This window comes from Festucalex cinctus, chromosome 20 (assembly GCF_051991245.1).
Source record: "Festucalex cinctus isolate MCC-2025b chromosome 20, RoL_Fcin_1.0, whole genome shotgun sequence".
Lineage (NCBI taxonomy): Eukaryota > Metazoa > Chordata > Actinopteri > Syngnathiformes > Syngnathidae > Festucalex > Festucalex cinctus.
The window spans coordinates 11,890,927-11,909,277 of record NC_135430.1 but is presented as its reverse complement, the minus strand read 5'-3'; the positions used below and the strand labels follow the sequence as shown (position 1 = coordinate 11,909,277).

The 18,351-nt window shown below is 32.0% G+C and overlaps 1 protein-coding gene across 6 annotated transcripts in view; it reads right to left on the bottom strand.

Moving 5' to 3' along the window:
* The window catches only part of oxsr1b (oxidative stress responsive kinase 1b), an 85,520-nt gene that overhangs the window by 5,267 nt on the left and 61,902 nt on the right, over positions 1 to 18,351 (bottom strand). The window lies entirely within an intron of this gene.

Genomic DNA, 18,351 nt, shown 5'->3' with positions numbered 1-18,351 from the left:
CTGGCTGTGAACAATGTGATTCTATTGTACTTAAATGTCCATAATTGTTTGTTTTGTTGTTCTTGTTTTGCTTATCTTTCCTGCACAATTGATTTCTCTTCCATGTGCAGTTCTTTGCATACAGCAATGCTTGTTTTGTTTTAAAGTTCTTTATAAAGTTGAGTTGAGTAAGACTTAAAACATATGCTAAAGCAAAAGCATAGGTAGAGCTATGATGCATAGGATGGCAAAAAATAAAAGCGAATAAAACGCCTTACTTTAAACGTTGAGAAAATAAATAAAACGCCTTATTATACATGCTTGATTTAAAAAAAAAAAAAAACAGCTTATTTTTTTCCAAAATTAAAACGCCTTTTTTTTTTTTCTCAAAAATAAAACGCCTTACTATACATGGTCGTTTTTTCCCCAAAAATAAAACGCCTTACTATACATGGTCGTTTTTTCCCCAAAAATAAAACGCCTTACTATATATACATGGTCTTTTTTTTTCCAAAAATAAAACGCCTTACTATACATGGTCGTTTTTTTCCAAAAATAAAACGCCTTACTATACATGGTCGTTTTTTCCCAAAAATAAAACGCCTTACTATACATGGTCGTTTTTTCCCAAAAATAAAACGCCTTACTATACATGGTCGTTTTTTTACCAAAAATAAAACGCCTTACTATACATGGTCGTTTTTTTCCCAAAAATAAAACGCCTTACTATACATGGTCGTTTTTTTCCAAAAATAAAACGCCTTACTATACATGGTCGTTTTTTCCCAAAAATAAAACGCCTTACTATACATGGTCGTTTTTTCCCAAAAATAAAACGCCTTACTATACATGGTCGTTTTTTCCCAAAAATAAAACGCCTTACTATACATGGTCGTTTTTTCCCAAAAATAAAACGCCTTACTATACATGGTCGTTTTTTCCCAAAAATAAAACGCCTTACTATACATGGTCGTTTTTTTCCAAAAATAAAACGCCTTACTATACATGGTCGTTTTTTTCCCAAAAATAAAACGCCTTACTATACATGGTCGTTTTTTCCCAAAAATAAAACGCCTTACTATACATGGTCGTTTTTTTCCAAAAATAAAACGCCTTACTATACATGGTCGTTTTTTCCCAAAAATAAAACGCCTTACTATACATGGTCGTTTTTTCCCAAAAATAAAACACCTTACTATACATGGTCGTTTTTTTTCCCAAAAATAAAACGCCTTACTATACATGGTCGTTTTTTCCCCAAAAATAAAACGCCCTACTATACATGGTCGTTTTTTTTCCCAAAAATAAAACGCCTTACTATACATGGTCGTTTTTTCCCCAAAAATAAAACGCCCTACTATACATGGTCGTTTTTTTCCCCAAAAATAAAACGCCCTACTATACATGGTCGTTTTTTTTCCCAAAAATAAAACGCCTTACTATACATGGTCGTTTTTTCCCCAAAAATAAAACGCCTTACTATACATGGTCGTTTTTTCCCCAAAAATAAAACGCCTTACTATATATACATGGTCTTTTTTTTTCCAAAAATAAAACGCCTTACTATACATGGTCGTTTTTTTCCAAAAATAAAACGCCTTACTATACATGGTCGTTTTTTCCCAAAAATAAAACGCCTTACTATACATGGTCGTTTTTTCCCAAAAATAAAACGCCTTACTATACATGGTCGTTTTTTTACCAAAAATAAAACGCCTTACTATACATGGTCGTTTTTTTCCCAAAAATAAAACGCCTTACTATACATGGTCGTTTTTTTCCAAAAATAAAACGCCTTACTATACATGGTCGTTTTTTCCCAAAAATAAAACGCCTTACTATACATGGTCGTTTTTTCCCAAAAATAAAACGCCTTACTATACATGGTCGTTTTTTCCCAAAAATAAAACGCCTTACTATACATGGTCGTTTTTTCCCAAAAATAAAACGCCTTACTATACATGGTCGTTTTTTCCCAAAAATAAAACGCCTTACTATACATGGTCGTTTTTTTCCAAAAATAAAACGCCTTACTATACATGGTCGTTTTTTTCCCAAAAATAAAACGCCTTACTATACATGGTCGTTTTTTCCCAAAAATAAAACGCCTTACTATACATGGTCGTTTTTTTCCAAAAATAAAACGCCTTACTATACATGGTCGTTTTTTCCCAAAAATAAAACGCCTTACTATACATGGTCGTTTTTTCCCAAAAATAAAACACCTTACTATACATGGTCGTTTTTTTTCCCAAAAATAAAACGCCTTACTATAAATGGTCGTTTTTTCCCCAAAAATAAAACGCCCTACTATACATGGTCGTTTTTTTTCCCAAAAATAAAACGCCTTACTATACATGGTCGTTTTTTCCCCAAAAATAAAACGCCCTACTATACATGGTCGTTTTTTTCCCCAAAAATAAAACGCCCTACTATACATGGTCGTTTTTTTTCCCAAAAATAAAACGCCTTACTATACATGGTCGTTTTTTTCCAAAAATAAAACGCCTTACTATACATGGTCGTTTTTTTCCAAAAATAAAACGCCTTACTATACATGGTCGTTTTTTCCCAAAAATAAAACGCCTTACTATACATGGTCGTTTTTTCCCAAAAATAAAACGCCTTACTATACATGGTCGTTTTTTCCCAAAAATAAAACGCCTCACTATACATGGTCGTTTTTTTCCAAAAATAAAACGCCTTACTATACATGGTCGTTTTTTTCCAAAAATAAAACGCCTTACTATACATGGTCGTTTTTTCCCCAAAAATAAAACGCCTTACTATACATGGTCGTTTTTTTCCCAAAAATAAAACGCCTTACTATACATGGTCGTTTTTTCCCAAAAATAAAACGCCTTACTATACATGGTCGTTTTTTCCCAAAAATAAAACGCCTTACTATACATGGTCGTTTTTTCCCAAAAATAAAACGCCTTACTATACATGGTCGTTTTTTCCCCAAAAATAAAACGCCTTACTATACATGGTCGTTTTTTTCCAAAAATAAAACGCCTTACTATACATGGTCGTTTTATTCCAAAAATAAAACGCCTTACTATACATGGTCGTTTTTTTCCAAAAATAAAACGCCTTACTATACATGGTCGTTTTTTTCCAAAAATAAAACGCCTTACTATACATGGTCGTTTTTTCCCAAAAATAAAACGCCTTACTATACATGGTCGTTTTTTTCCAAAAATAAAACGCCTTACTATACATGGTCGTTTTTTCCCCAAAAATAAAACGCCTTACTATACATGGTCCGTTTTTTCCCAAAAATAAAACGCCTTACTATACATGGTCGTTTTTTTCCAAAAATAAAAAGCCTTACTATACATGGTCGTTTTTTTCCAAAAATAAAACGCCTTACTATACATGGTCGTTTTTTTCCAAAAATAAAACGCCTTACTATACATGGCCGTTTTTTTCCAAAAATAAAAAGCCTTACTATACATGGTCGTTTTTTTCCAAAAATAAAACGCCTTACTATACATGGTCGTTTTTTCCCAAAAATAAAACGCCTTACTATACATGGTCGTTTTTTTCCAAAAATAAAACGCCTTACTATACATGGTCGTTTTTTCCCAAAAATAAAACGCCTTACTATACATGGTCGTTTTTTTCCAAAAATAAAACGCCTTACTATACATGGTCGTTTTTTTCCAAAAATAAAACGCCTTACTATACATGGTCGTTTTTTTCCAAAAATAAAACGCCTTACTATACATGGTCGTTTTTTCCCAAAAATAAAACGCCTTACTATACATGGTCGTTTTTTTCCAAAAATAAAACGCCTTACTATACATGGTCGTTTTTTCCCAAAAATAAAACGCCTTACTATACATGGTCGTTTTTTCCCAAAAATAAAACGCCTTACTATACATGGTCGTTTTTTCCCAAAAATAAAACGCCTTACTGTACATGGTCGTTTTTTCCCAAAAATAAAACGCCTTACTATACATGGTCGTTTTTTTCCAAAAATAAAACGCCTTACTATACATGGTCGTTTTTTTCCAAAAATAAAACGCCTTACTATACATGGTCGTTTTTTTCCAAAAATAAAACACCTTACTATACATGGTCGTTTTTTCCCAAAAATAAAACGCCTTACTATACATGGTCGTTTTTTTCCAAAAATAAAACGCCTTACTATACATGGTCGTTTTTTCCCAAAAATAAAACGCCTTACTATACATGGTCGTTTTTTTCCAAAAATAAAACACCTTACTATACATGGTCGTTTTTTCCCAAAAATAAAATGCCTTACTATACATGGTCGTTTTTTTCCAAAAATAAAACACCTTACTATACATGGTCGTTTTTTTCCAAAAAAATAAAACGCCTTACTATACATGGTCGTTTTTTTCCAAAAATAAAACGCCTTACTATACATGGTCGTTTTTTTCCAAAAATAAAACGCCTTACTATACATGGTCGTTTTTTTCCAAAAATAAAACGCCTTACTATACATGGTCGTTTTTTTCCAAAAATAAAACGCCTTACTATACATGGTCGTTTTTTCCCAAAAATAAAACGCCTTACTATACATGGTCGTTTTTTCCCAAAAAATAAAACGCCTTACTATACATGGTCGTTTCTTTCCCAAAAATAAAACGCCTTACTATACATGGCCGTTTTTTTCCAAAAATAAAACGCCTTACTATACATGGTCGTTTTTTCCCAAAAATAAAACGCCTTACTATACATGGTCGTTTTTTCCCAAAAATAAAACGCCTTACTATACATGGTCGTTTTTTCCCAAAAATAAAACGCCTTACTATACATGGTCGTTTTTTCCCAAAAATAAAACGCCTTACTATACATGGTCGTTTTTTTCCAAAAATAAAACGCCTTACTATACATGGTCGTTTTTTTCCCAAAATAAAACGCCTTACTATACATGGTCGTTTTTTCCCAAAAATTAAAAGCCTTACTATACATGGTCGTTTTTTTCCCAAAAATAAAACGCCTTACTATACATGGTCGTTTTTTTCCAAAAATAAAAAGCCTTACTATGCATGGTCGTTTTTTTCCAAAAATGAAACGCCTTACTATACATGGTCGTTTTTTTCCCCAAAAATAAAACGCCTTACTATACATGGTTGTTTTTTCCCAAAAATAAAACGCCTTACTATACATGGTCGTTTTTTTCCAAAAATTAAAAGCCTTACTATACATGGTCGTTTTTTTCCAAAAATTAAAAGCCTTACTATACATGGTCGTTTTTTCCCAAAAATAAAACGCCTTACTATACATGGTCGTTTTTTCCCAAAAATAAAACGCCTTACTATACATGGTCGTTTTTTTCCAAAAATAAAACGCCTTACTATACATGGTCGTTTTTTTCCAAAAATAAAACGCCTTACTATACATGGTCGTTTTTTTCCAAAAATAAAACACCTTACTATACATGGTCGTTTTTTTTCCCAAAAATAAAACGCCTTACTATACATGGTCGTTTTTTTCCCCAAAAATAAAACACCTTACTATACATGGTCGTTTTTTTTCCCAAAAATAAAACGCCTTACTATACATGGTCGTTTTTTCCCCAAAAATAAAACGCCCTACTATACATGGTCGTTTTTTTTCCCAAAAATAAAACGCCCTACTATACATGGTCGTTTTTTTTCCCAAAAATAAAACGCCTTACTATACATGGTCGTTTTTTTCCAAAAATAAAACGCCTTACTATACATGGTCGTTTTTTCCCCAAAAATAAAACGCCTTACTATACATGGTCGTTTTTTTCCCAAAAATAAAACGCCTTACTGTACATGGTCGTTTTTTTCCCAAAATAAAACGCCTTACTATACATGGTCGTTTTTTCCCAAAAATTAAAAGCCTTACTATACATGGTCGTTTTTTTCCAAAAATAAAACGCCTTACTATACATGGTCGTTTTTTTCCAAAAATAAAACACCTTACTATACATGGTCGTTTTTTCCCAAAAATAAAATGCCTTACTATACATGGTCGTTTTTTTCCAAAAATAAAACGCCTTACTATACATGGTCGTTTTTTCCCCAAAAATAAAACGCCCTACTATACATGGTCGTTTTTTTTCCCAAAAATAAAACGCCTTACTATACATGGTCGTTTTTTCCCCAAAAATAAAACGCCCTACTATACATGGTCGTTTTTTTCCCCAAAAATAAAACGCCCTACTATACATGGTCGTTTTTTTTCCCAAAAATAAAACGCCTTACTATACATGGTCGTTTTTTTTCCCAAAAATAAAACGCCTTACTATACATGGTCGTTTTTTTCCAAAAATAAAACGCCTTACTATACATGGTCGTTTTTTTCCAAAAATAAAACGCCTTACTATACATGGTCGTTTTTTCCCAAAAATAAAACGCCTTACTATACATGGTCGTTTTTTCCCAAAAATAAAACGCCTTACTATACATGGTCGTTTTTTCCCAAAAATAAAACGCCTCACTATACATGGTCGTTTTTTTCCAAAAATAAAACGCCTATACATGGTCGTTTTTTTCCAAAAATAAAACGCCTTACTATACATGGTCGTTTTTTCCCAAAAATAAAACGCCTTACTATACATGGTCGTTTTTTTCCCAAAAATAAAACGCCTTACTATACATGGTCGTTTTTTCCCAAAAATAAAACGCCTTACTATACATGGTCGTTTTTTCCCAAAAATAAAACGCCTTACTATACATGGTCGTTTTTTCCCAAAAATAAAACGCCTTACTATACATGGTCGTTTTTTCCCCAAAAATAAAACGCCTTACTATACATGGTCGTTTTTTTCCAAAAATAAAACGCCTTACTATACATGGTCGTTTTATTCCAAAAATAAAACGCCTTACTATACATGGTCGTTTTTTTCCAAAAATAAAACGCCTTACTATACATGGTCGTTTTTTTCCAAAAATAAAACGCCTTACTATACATGGTCGTTTTTTCCCAAAAATAAAACGCCTTACTATACATGGTCGTTTTTTTCCAAAAATAAAACGCCTTACTATACATGGTCGTTTTTTCCCCAAAAATAAAACGCCTTACTATACATGGTCCGTTTTTTCCAAAATAAAACGCCTTACTATACATGGTCGTTTTTTTCCAAAAATAAAAAGCCTTACTATACATGGTCGTTTTTTTCCAAAAATAAAACGCCTTACTATACATGGTCGTTTTTTTCCAAAAATAAAACGCCTTACTATACATGGCCGTTTTTTTCCAAAAATAAAAAGCCTTACTATACATGGTCGTTTTTTTCCAAAAATAAAACGCCTTACTATACATGGTCGTTTTTTCCCAAAAATAAAACGCCTTACTATACATGGTCGTTTTTTTCCAAAAATAAAACGCCTTACTATACATGGTCGTTTTTTCCCAAAAATAAAACGCCTTACTATACATGGTCGTTTTTTTCCAAAATTAAACGCCTTACTATACATGGTCGTTTTTTTCCAAAAATAAAACGCCTTACTATACATGGTCGTTTTTTTCCAAAAATAAAACGCCTTACTATACATGGTCGTTTTTTCCCAAAAATAAAACGCCTTACTATACATGGTCGTTTTTTTCCAAAAATAAAACGCCTTACTATACATGGTCGTTTTTTTCCCAAAAATAAAACGCCTTACTATACATGGTCGTTTTTTCCCAAAAATAAAACGCCTTACTATACATGGTCGTTTTTTCCCAAAAATAAAACGCCTTACTGTACATGGTCGTTTTTTCCCAAAAATAAAACGCCTTACTATACATGGTCGTTTTTTTCCAAAAATAAAACGCCTTACTATACATGGTCGTTTTTTTCCAAAAATAAAACGCCTTACTATACATGGTCGTTTTTTTCCAAAAATAAAACACCTTACTATACATGGTCGTTTTTTCCCAAAAATAAAACGCCTTACTATACATGGTCGTTTTTTTCCAAAAATAAAACGCCTTACTATACATGGTCGTTTTTTCCCAAAAATAAAACGCCTTACTATACATGGTCGTTTTTTTCCAAAAATAAAACACCTTACTATACATGGTCGTTTTTTCCCAAAAATAAAATGCCTTACTATACATGGTCGTTTTTTTTCCAAAAATAAAACACCTTACTATACATGGTCGTTTTTTTCCAAAAAAATAAAACGCCTTACTATACATGGTCGTTTTTTTCCAAAAATAAAAACGCCTTTACTATACATGGTCGTTTTTTCCAAAAATAAAACGCCTTTACTATACATGGTCGTTTTTTCCAAAATAAAACGCCTTACTATACATGGTCGTTTTTTTCCAAAAATAAAACGCCTTACTATACATGGTCGTTTTTTCCAAAAATAAAACGCCTTACTATACATGGTCGTTTTTTCCCAAAAATAAAACGCCTTACTATACATGGTCGTTTCTTTCCCAAAAATAAAACGCCTTACTATACATGGTCCGTTTTTTCCCAAAAATAAAACGCCTTACTATACATGGTCGTTTTTTCCCAAAAATAAAACGCCTTACTATACATGGTCGTTTTTTCCCAAAAATAAAACGCCTTACTATACATGGTCGTTTTTTCCCAAAAATAAAACGCCTTACTATACATGGTCGTTTTTTCCCAAAAATAAAACGCCTTACTATACATGGTCGTTTTTTTCCCAAAAATAAAACGCCTTACTATACATGGTCGTTTTTTTCCCAAAAATAAAACGCCTTACTATACATGGTCGTTTTTTTCCCAAAAATAAAAAGCCTTACTATACATGGTCGTTTTTTTCCCAAAAATAAAACGCCTTACTATACATGGTCGTTTTTTTCCAAAAATAAAAAGCCCTTACTATGCATGGTCGTTTTTTTCCAAAAATGAAACGCCTTACTATACATGGTCGTTTTTTTCCCAAAAATAAAACGCCTTACTATACATGGTTCGTTTTTTCCCAAAAATAAAACGCCTTACTATACATGGTCGTTTTTTCCAAAAATTAAAAGCCTTACTATACATGGTCGTTTTTTTCCAAAAATTAAAAGCCTTACTATACATGGTCGTTTTTTCCCAAAAATAAAACGCCTTACTATACATGGTCGTTTTTTCCCAAAAATAAAACGCCTTACTATACATGGTCGTTTTTTTCCAAAAATAAAACGCCTTACTATACATGGTCGTTTTTTTCCAAAAATAAAACGCCTTACTATACATGGTCGTTTTTTTCCAAAAATAAAACACCTTACTATACATGGTCGTTTTTTTCCCAAAATAAAACGCCTTACTATACATGGTCGTTTTTTCCCCAAAAATAAAACACCTTACTATACATGGTCGTTTTTTTTCCCAAAAATAAAACGCCTTACTATACATGGTCGTTTTTTCCCCAAAAATAAAACGCCCTACTATACATGGTCGTTTTTTTCCCAAAAATAAAACGCCCTACTATACATGGTCGTTTTTTTTCCCAAAAATAAAACGCCTTACTATACATGGTCGTTTTTTTCCAAAAATAAAACGCCTTACTATACATGGTCGTTTTTTCCCCAAAAATAAAACGCCTTACTATACATGGTCGTTTTTTTCCCAAAAATAAAACGCCTTACTATACATGGTCGTTTTTTTCCCAAAATAAAACGCCTTACTATACATGGTCGTTTTTTTCCCAAAAATTAAAAGCCTTACTATACATGGTCGTTTTTTTCCAAAAATAAAACGCCTTACTATACATGGTCGTTTTTTTTCCCAAAAATAAAACGCCTTACTATACATGGTCGTTTTTTTCCAAAAATTAAAAGCCTTACTATACATGGTCGTTTTTTTTCCAAAAATAAAACGCCTTACTATACATGGTCGTTTTTTCCCAAAAATAAAAGCCTTACTATACATGGTCGTTTTTTTCCAAAAATAAAACGCCTTACTATACATGGTCGTTTTTTTCCCAAAAATAAAACGCCTTACTATACATGGTCGTTTTTTTCCCAAAAATAAAACGCCTTACTATACATGGTCGTTTTTTTCCCAAAAATAAAACGCCTTACTATACATGGTCGTTTTTTTCCAAAAATAAAAAGCCTTACTATACATGGTCGTTTTTTTCCAAAAATTAAAAGCCTTACTATACATGGTCGTTTTTTTCCAAAAATAAAACGCCTTACTATACATGGTCGTTTTTTTCCCAAAATAAACGCCTTACTATACATGGTCGTTTTTTTCCAAAATAAAACGCCTTACTATACATGGTCGTTTTTTTCCAAAAATTAAAAGCCTTACTATACATGGTCGTTTTTTTCCCAAAATAAAACGCCTTACTATACATGGTCGTTTTTTACCAAAAATAAAACGCCTTACTATACATGGTCGTTTTTTTCCAAAAATAAAACGCCTTACTATACATGGTCGTTTTTTCCCAAAAATAAAACGCCTTACTATACATGGTCGTTTTTTCCCAAAAATAAAACGCCTTACTGTACATGGTCGTTTTTTCCCAAAATAAAACGCCTTACTATACATGGTCGTTTTTTTCCCAAAAATAAAACGCCTTACTATACATGGTCGTTTTTTCCCAAAAATAAAACGCCTTACTGTACATGGTCGTTTTTTTCCCAAAAATAAAACGCTTACTGTACATGGTCGTTTTTTCCCAAAAATAAAACGCCTTACTATACATGGTCGTTTTTTTCCCAAAAATAAAAGCCTTACTATACATGGTCTTTTTTTCCAAAAATAAAACGCCTTACTATACATGGTCGTTTTTTTACCAAAAATAAAACGCCTTACTATACATGGTCGTTTTTTTACCAAAAATAAAACGCCTTACTATACATGGTCGTTTTTTCCCAAAAATAAAACGCCTTACTATACATGGTCGTTTTTTTCCAAAAATAAAACGCCTTACTATACATGGTCGTTTTTTCCCAAAAATAAAACGCCTTACTATACATGGTCGTTTTTTTCCCAAAAATAAAACGCCTTACTGTACATGGTCGTTTTTTTCCCAAAAATAAAACGCCTTACTATACATGGTCGTTTTTTTCCAAAAATAAAACGCCTTACTATACATGGTCGTTTTTTTCCAAAAATAAAACGCCTTACTATACATGGTCGTTTTTTTCCAAAAATAAAACGCCTTACTATACATGGTCGTTTTTTTCCAAAAATAAAACGCCTTACTATACATGGTCGTTTTTTTCCAAAAATAAAACGCCTTACTATACATGGTCGTTTTTTTCCAAAAAATAAAACGCCTTACTATACATGGTCGTTTTTTTCCAAAAATAAAACGCCTTACTATACATGGTCGTTTTTTTCCAAAAATAAAACGCCTTACTATACATGGTCGTTTTTTTCCAAAAATAAAACGCCTTACTATACATGGTCGTTTTTTTCCAAAAATAAAACGCCTTACTATACATGGTCGTTTTTTCCCAAAAATAAAACGCCTTACTATACATGGTCGTTTTTTTTCCAAAAATAAAACGCCTTACTATACATGGTCGTTTTTTTCCAAAAATAAAACGCCTTACTATACATGGTCGTTTTTTCCAAAAATAAAACGCCTTACTATACATGGTCGTTTTTTCCCAAAAATAAAACGCCTTACTATACATGGTCGTTTCTTTCCCAAAAATAAAACGCCTTACGATACATGGTCGTTTTTTTCCAAAAATAAAACGCCTTACTATACATGGTCGTTTTTTCCAAAAATAAAACGCCTTACTATACATGGTCGTTTTTTCCCAAAAATAAAACGCCTTACTATACATGGTCGTTTTTTCCAAAATAAAACGCCTTACTCTACATGGTCGTTTTTTCCCAAAAATAAAACGCCTTACTATACATGGTCGTTTTTTTCCAAAAATTAAAAGCCTTACTATACATGTCGTTTTTTTCCAAAAATAAAACGCCTTACTCTACATGGTCGTTTTTTCCCAAAAATAAAACGCCTTACTATACATGGTCGTTTTTTTCCAAAAATTAAAAGCCTTACTATACATGGTCGTTTTTTCCCAAAAATAAAACGCCTTACTATACATGGTCGTTTTTTTTCCAAAAATAAAAAGCCTTACTATGACATGGTCGTTTTTTTTCCAAAAATGAAACGCCTTACTATACATGGTTGTTTTTTCCCAAAAATAAACGCCTTACTATACATGGTCGTTTTTTCCAAAAATTAAAAGCCTTACTATACATGGTCGTTTTTTTCCCAAAAATAAAACGCCTTACTATACATGGTCGTTTTTTCCCAAAAATAAAACGCCCTTACTATACATGGTCGTTTTTTTTCCCAAAAATAAAACGCCTTACTATACATGGTCGTTTTTTTCCAAAAATTAAAAGCCTTACTATACATGGTCGTTTTTTTCCAAAAATAAAACGCCTTACTATACATGGTCGTTTTTTTCCAAAAATAAAACGCCTTACTATACATGGTCGTTTTTTCCCAAAAATAAAACGCCTTACTATACATGGTCGTTTTTTTCCCAAAAAATAAAACGCCTTACTATACATGGTCGTTTTTTCCCAAAAATAAAACGCCTTACTATACATGGTCGTTTTTTCCAAAAATAAAACGCCTTACTATACATGGTCGTTTTTTTCCCAAAAATAAAACGCCTTACTATACATGGTCGTTTTTTTCCCAAAAATAAAACGCCTTACTATACATGGTCGTTTTTTTCCCCAAAATAAAACGCCTTACTATACATGGTCGTTTTTTTCCAAAAATAAAACGCCTTACTATACATGGTCGTTTTATTCCAAAAATAAAACGCCTTACTATACATGGTCGTTTTTTTTCCAAAAATAAAACGCCTTACTATACATGGTCGTTTTTTTCCAAAAATAAAACGCCTTACTATACATGGTCGTTTTTTCCCAAAAATAAAACGCCTTACTATACATGGTCGTTTTTTTCCCAAAAATAAAACGCCTTACTATACATGGTCGTTTTTTCCCAAAAATAAAACGCCTTACTATACATGGTCGTTTTTTCCCAAAAATAAAACGCCTTACTATACATGGTCGTTTTTTTTCCAAAAATAAAACGCCTTACTATACATGGTCGTTTTTTCCAAAAATTAAAAGCCTTACTATACATGGTCGTTTTTTTCCCAAAATAAAACGCCTTACTTATACATGGTCGTTTTTTCCAAAAATAAAACGCCTTACTATACATGGTCGTTTTTTTCCCAAAAATAAAACGCCTTACTATACATGGTCGTTTTTTCCCCAAAAATAAAACGCCCTACTATACATGGTCGTTTTTTTTTCCCAAAAATAAAACGCCTTACTATACATGGTCGTTTTTTTTTCCCCAAAAATAAAACGCCTTACTATACATGGTCGTTTTTTTTCCCAAAATAAAACGCCTTACTATACATGGTCGTTTTTTCCCCAAAAATAAAACGCCCTTACTATACATGGTCGTTTTTTTCCCAAAAATAAAACGCCTTACTATACATGGTCGTTTTTTTTCCAAAAATAAAACGCCTTACTATACATGGTCGTTTTTTTCCAAAAATAAAACGCCTTACTATACATGGTCGTTTTTTCCCAAAAATAAAACGCCTTACTATACATGGTCGTTTTTTCCCAAAAATAAAACGCCTTACTATACATGGTCGTTTTTTTACCAAAAATAAAACGCCTTACTATACATGGTCGTTTTTTTCCCAAAAATAAAACGCCTTACTATACATGGTCGTTTTTTTCCAAAAATAAAACGCCTTACTATACATGGTCGTTTTTTCCCAAAAATAAAACGCCCTTACTATACATGGTCGTTTTTTTCCCAAAAATAAAACGCCTTACTATACATGGTCGTTTTTTCCCAAAATAAAACGCCTTACTATACATGGTCGTTTTTTCCAAAAATAAAACGCCTTACTATACATGGTCGTTTTTTCCCAAAAATAAAACGCCTTACTATACATGGTCGTTTTTCCCAAAAATAAAACGCCTTACTATACATGGTCGTTTTTTTCCCAAAAATAAAACGCCTTACTATACATGGTCGTTTTTTCCCAAAAATAAAACGCCTTACTATACATGGTCGTTTTTTCCCAAAAATAAAACGCCTTACTATACATGGTCGTTTTTTCCCAAAAATAAAACGCCTTACTATACATGGTCGTTTTTTTCCAAAAATAAAACGCCTTACTATACATGGTCGTTTTTTCCCCAAAAATAAAACGCCTTACTATACATGGTCGTTTTTTTCCAAAAATAAAACGCCTTACTATACATGGTCGTTTTATTCCAAAAATAAAACGCCTTACTATACATGGTCGTTTTTTCCAAAAATAAAACGCCTTACTATACATGGTCGTTTTTTTCCAAAAATAAAACGCCTTACTATACATGGTCGTTTTTTCCCAAAAATAAAACGCCTTACTATACATGGTCGTTTTTTTCCAAAAATAAAACGCCTTACTATACATGGTCGTTTTTTTCCCAAAAATAAAACGCCTTACTATACATGGTCGTTTTTTCCCAAAAATAAAACGCCTTACTATACATGGTCGTTTTTTTCCAAAAATAAAACGCCTTACTATACATGGTCGTTTTTTTCCAAAAATTAAAACGCCTTACTATACATGGTCGTTTTTTCCCAAAAATAAAACGCCTTACTATACATGGTCGTTTTTTTTCCAAAAATAAAACACCTTACTATACATGGTCGTTTTTTTTCCAAAAATAAAACGCCTTACTATACATGGTCGTTTTTTCCCCAAAAATAAAACGCCCTTACTATACATGGTCGTTTTTTTCCCAAAAATAAAACGCCTTACTATACATGGTCGTTTTTTCCCAAAAATAAAACGCCCTACTATACATGGTCGTTTTTTTTCCCAAAATAAAACGCCTTACTATACATGGTCGTTTTTTCCCAAAAATAAAACGCCTTACTATACATGGTCGTTTTTTTTTCCCAAAAATAAAACGCCTTACTATACATGGTCGTTTTTTTCCAAAAATAAAACGCCTTACTATACATGGTCGTTTTTTTCCAAAAATAAAACGCCTTACTATACATGGTCGTTTTTTCCCAAAAATAAAACGCCTTACTATACATGGTCGTTTTTTTCCCAAAAATAAAACGCCTTACTATACATGGTCGTTTTTTCCCAAAAATAAAACGCTTACTATACATGGTCGTTTTTTCCCAAAATAAAACGCCTTACTATACATGGTCGTTTTTTCCCAAAAATAAAACGCCTTACTATACATGGTCGTTTTTTTCCAAAAATAAAACGCCTTACTATACATGGTCGTTTTTTCCCAAAAATAAAACGCCTTACTATACATGGTCGTTTTTTTCCCAAAAATAAAACGCCTTACTATACATGGTCGTTTTTTCCCCAAAAATAAAACGCCCTTACTATACATGGTCGTTTTTTTCCAAAAATAAAACGCCTTACTATACATGGTCGTTTTATTCCAAAAATAAAACGCCTTACTATACATGGTCGTTTTTTTTCCCAAAAATAAAACGCCTTACTATACATGGTCGTTTTTTTCCAAAAATAAAACGCCTTACTATACATGGTCGTTTTTTCCCAAAAATAAAACGCCTTACTATACATGGTCGTTTTTTTCCAAAAATAAAACGCCTTACTATACATGGTCGTTTTTTTCCCCAAAAATAAAACGCCTTACTATACATGGTCGTTTTTTCCCAAAAATAAAACGCCTTACTATACATGGTCGTTTTTTTCCAAAAATAAAACGCCTTACTATACATGGTCGTTTTTTTCCAAAAATAAACGCCTTACTATACATGGTCGTTTTTTTCCCAAAATAAAACGCCTTACTATACATGGTCGTTTTTTTCCCAAAAATAAAAACGCCTTACTATACATGGTCGTTTTTTTTCCCAAAAATAAAACGCCTTACTATACATGGTCGTTTTTTTCCAAAAATAAAACGCCCTACTATACATGGTCGTTTTTTTCCCAAAAATAAAACGCCTTACTATACATGGTCGTTTTTTTCCCAAAAAATAAAACGCCCTACTATACATGGTCGTTTTTTTCCCAAAAATAAAACGCCTTACTATACATGGTCGTTTTTTCCCCAAAAATAAAACGCCCTACTATACATGGTCGTTTTTTTCCAAAAATAAAACGCCTTACTATACATGGTCGTTTTTTTCCAAAAATAAAACGCCTTACTATACATGGTCGTTTTTTTCCAAAAATAAAACGCCTTACTATACATGGTCGTTTTTTCCCAAAATAAAACGCCTTACTATACATGGTCGTTTTTTCCCAAAAAATAAAACGCCTTACTATACATGGTCGTTTTTTTCCCAAAAATAAAACGCCTTACTATACATGGTCGTTTTTTTCCCAAAATAAAACGCCTTACTATACATGGTCGTTTTTTCCCAAAAATAAAACGCCTTACTATACATGGTCGTTTTTTTCCAAAAATAAAACGCCTTACTATACATGGTCGTTTTTTTCCAAAAATAAAACGCCTTACTATACATGGTCGTTTTTTTCCCAAAAATTAAAAGCCTTACTATACATGGTCGTTTTTTTCCAAAAATAAAACGCCTTACTATACATGGTCGTTTTTTTCCCAAAATAAAACGCCTTACTATACATGGTCGTTTTTTTCCAAAAATAAACGCCTTACTATACATGGTCGTTTTTTTCCCAAAAATAAAACGCCTTACTATACATGGTCGTTTTTTCCCAAAAATTAAAACGCCTTACTATACATGGTCGTTTTTTTCCAAAAATAAAACGCCTTACTATACATGGTCGTTTTTTCCCAAAAATAAAACGCCTTACTATACATGGTCGTTTTTTCCCAAAAATAAAACGCCTTACTAGTACATGGTCGTTTTTTCCCAAAAATAAAACGCCTTACTATACATGGTCGTTTTTTTTCCAAAAATAAAACCGCCTTACTATACATGGTCGTTTTTTTCCCAAAAATAAAACGCCTTACTATACATGGTCGTTTTTTTCCAAAATAAAACGCCTTACTATACATGGTCGTTTTTTCCCAAAAATAAAACGCCTTACTATACATGGTCGTTTTTTTCCAAAAATAAAACGCCTTACTATACATGGTCGTTTTTTTCCAAAAATAAAACGCCTTACTATACATGGTCGTTTTTTCCAAAAATAAAACGCCTTACTATACATGGTCGTTTTTTTCCAAAAATAAAACGCCTTACTATACATGGTCGTTTTTTTCCAAAAAATAAAACGCCTTACTATACATGGTCGTTTTTTTCCAAAAATAAAACGCCTTACTATACATGGTCGTTTTTTTCCAAAAATAAAACGCCTTACTATACATGGTCGTTTTTTCCAAAAATAAAACGCCTTACTATACATGGTCGTTTTTTTCCAAAAATAAAACGCCTTACTATACATGGTCGTTTTTTTTCCAAAAATAAAACGCCTTACTATACATGGTCGTTTTTTTCCAAAAATAAAACGCCTTACTATACATGGTCGTTTTTTTCCAAAAATAAAACGCCTTACTATACATGGTCGTTTTTTTTCCAAAAATAAAACGCCTTACTATACATGGTCGTTTTTTTCCAAAAATAAAAACGCCTTACTATACATGGTCGTTTTTTTCCCAAAAATAAAACGCCTTACTATACATGGTCGTTTTTTCCCAAAAATAAAACGCCTTACTATACATGGTCGTTTTTTCCAAAAATAAAACGCCTTACTATACATGGTCGTTTTTTCCAAAAAATAAAAACGCCTTACTATACATGGTCGTTTTTTTCCAAAAATAAAACGCCTTACTATACATGGTCGTTTTTTCCAAAAATAAAAACGCCTTACTATACATGGTCGTTTTTTCCAAAAATAAAACGCCTTACTATACATGGTCGTTTTTTCCCAAAAATAAAACGCCTTACTATACATGGTCGTTTTTTTCCAAAAAATAAAAACGCCTTACTATACATGGTCGTTTTTTTTCCAAAAATAAAACGCACTTTACTATACATGGTCGTTTTTTTTCCAAAATAAAACGCCTTACTATACATGGTCGTTTTTTTCAAAAATAAAACGCCTTACTATACATGGTCGTTTTTTTCCAAAAATAAAACGCCTTACTATACATGGTCGTTTTTTTCCCAAAAATAAAACGCCTTACTATACATGGTCGTTTTTTCCAAAATAAAACGCCTTACTATACATGGTCGTTTTTTTTCCAAAAATAAAACGCCTTACTATAAACATGGTCGTTTTTTTCCCAAAAAATAAAACGCCTTACTATACATGGTCGTTTTTTCCAAAAATAAAACGCCCTTACTATACATGGTCGTTTTTTTTCCCAAAAATAAAACGCCTTACTATACATGGTCGTTTTTTCCCAAAAATAAAACGCCTTACTATACATGGTCCGTTTTTTTTCCAAAAAAACATGGTGTCCAAAAACTGCACTTA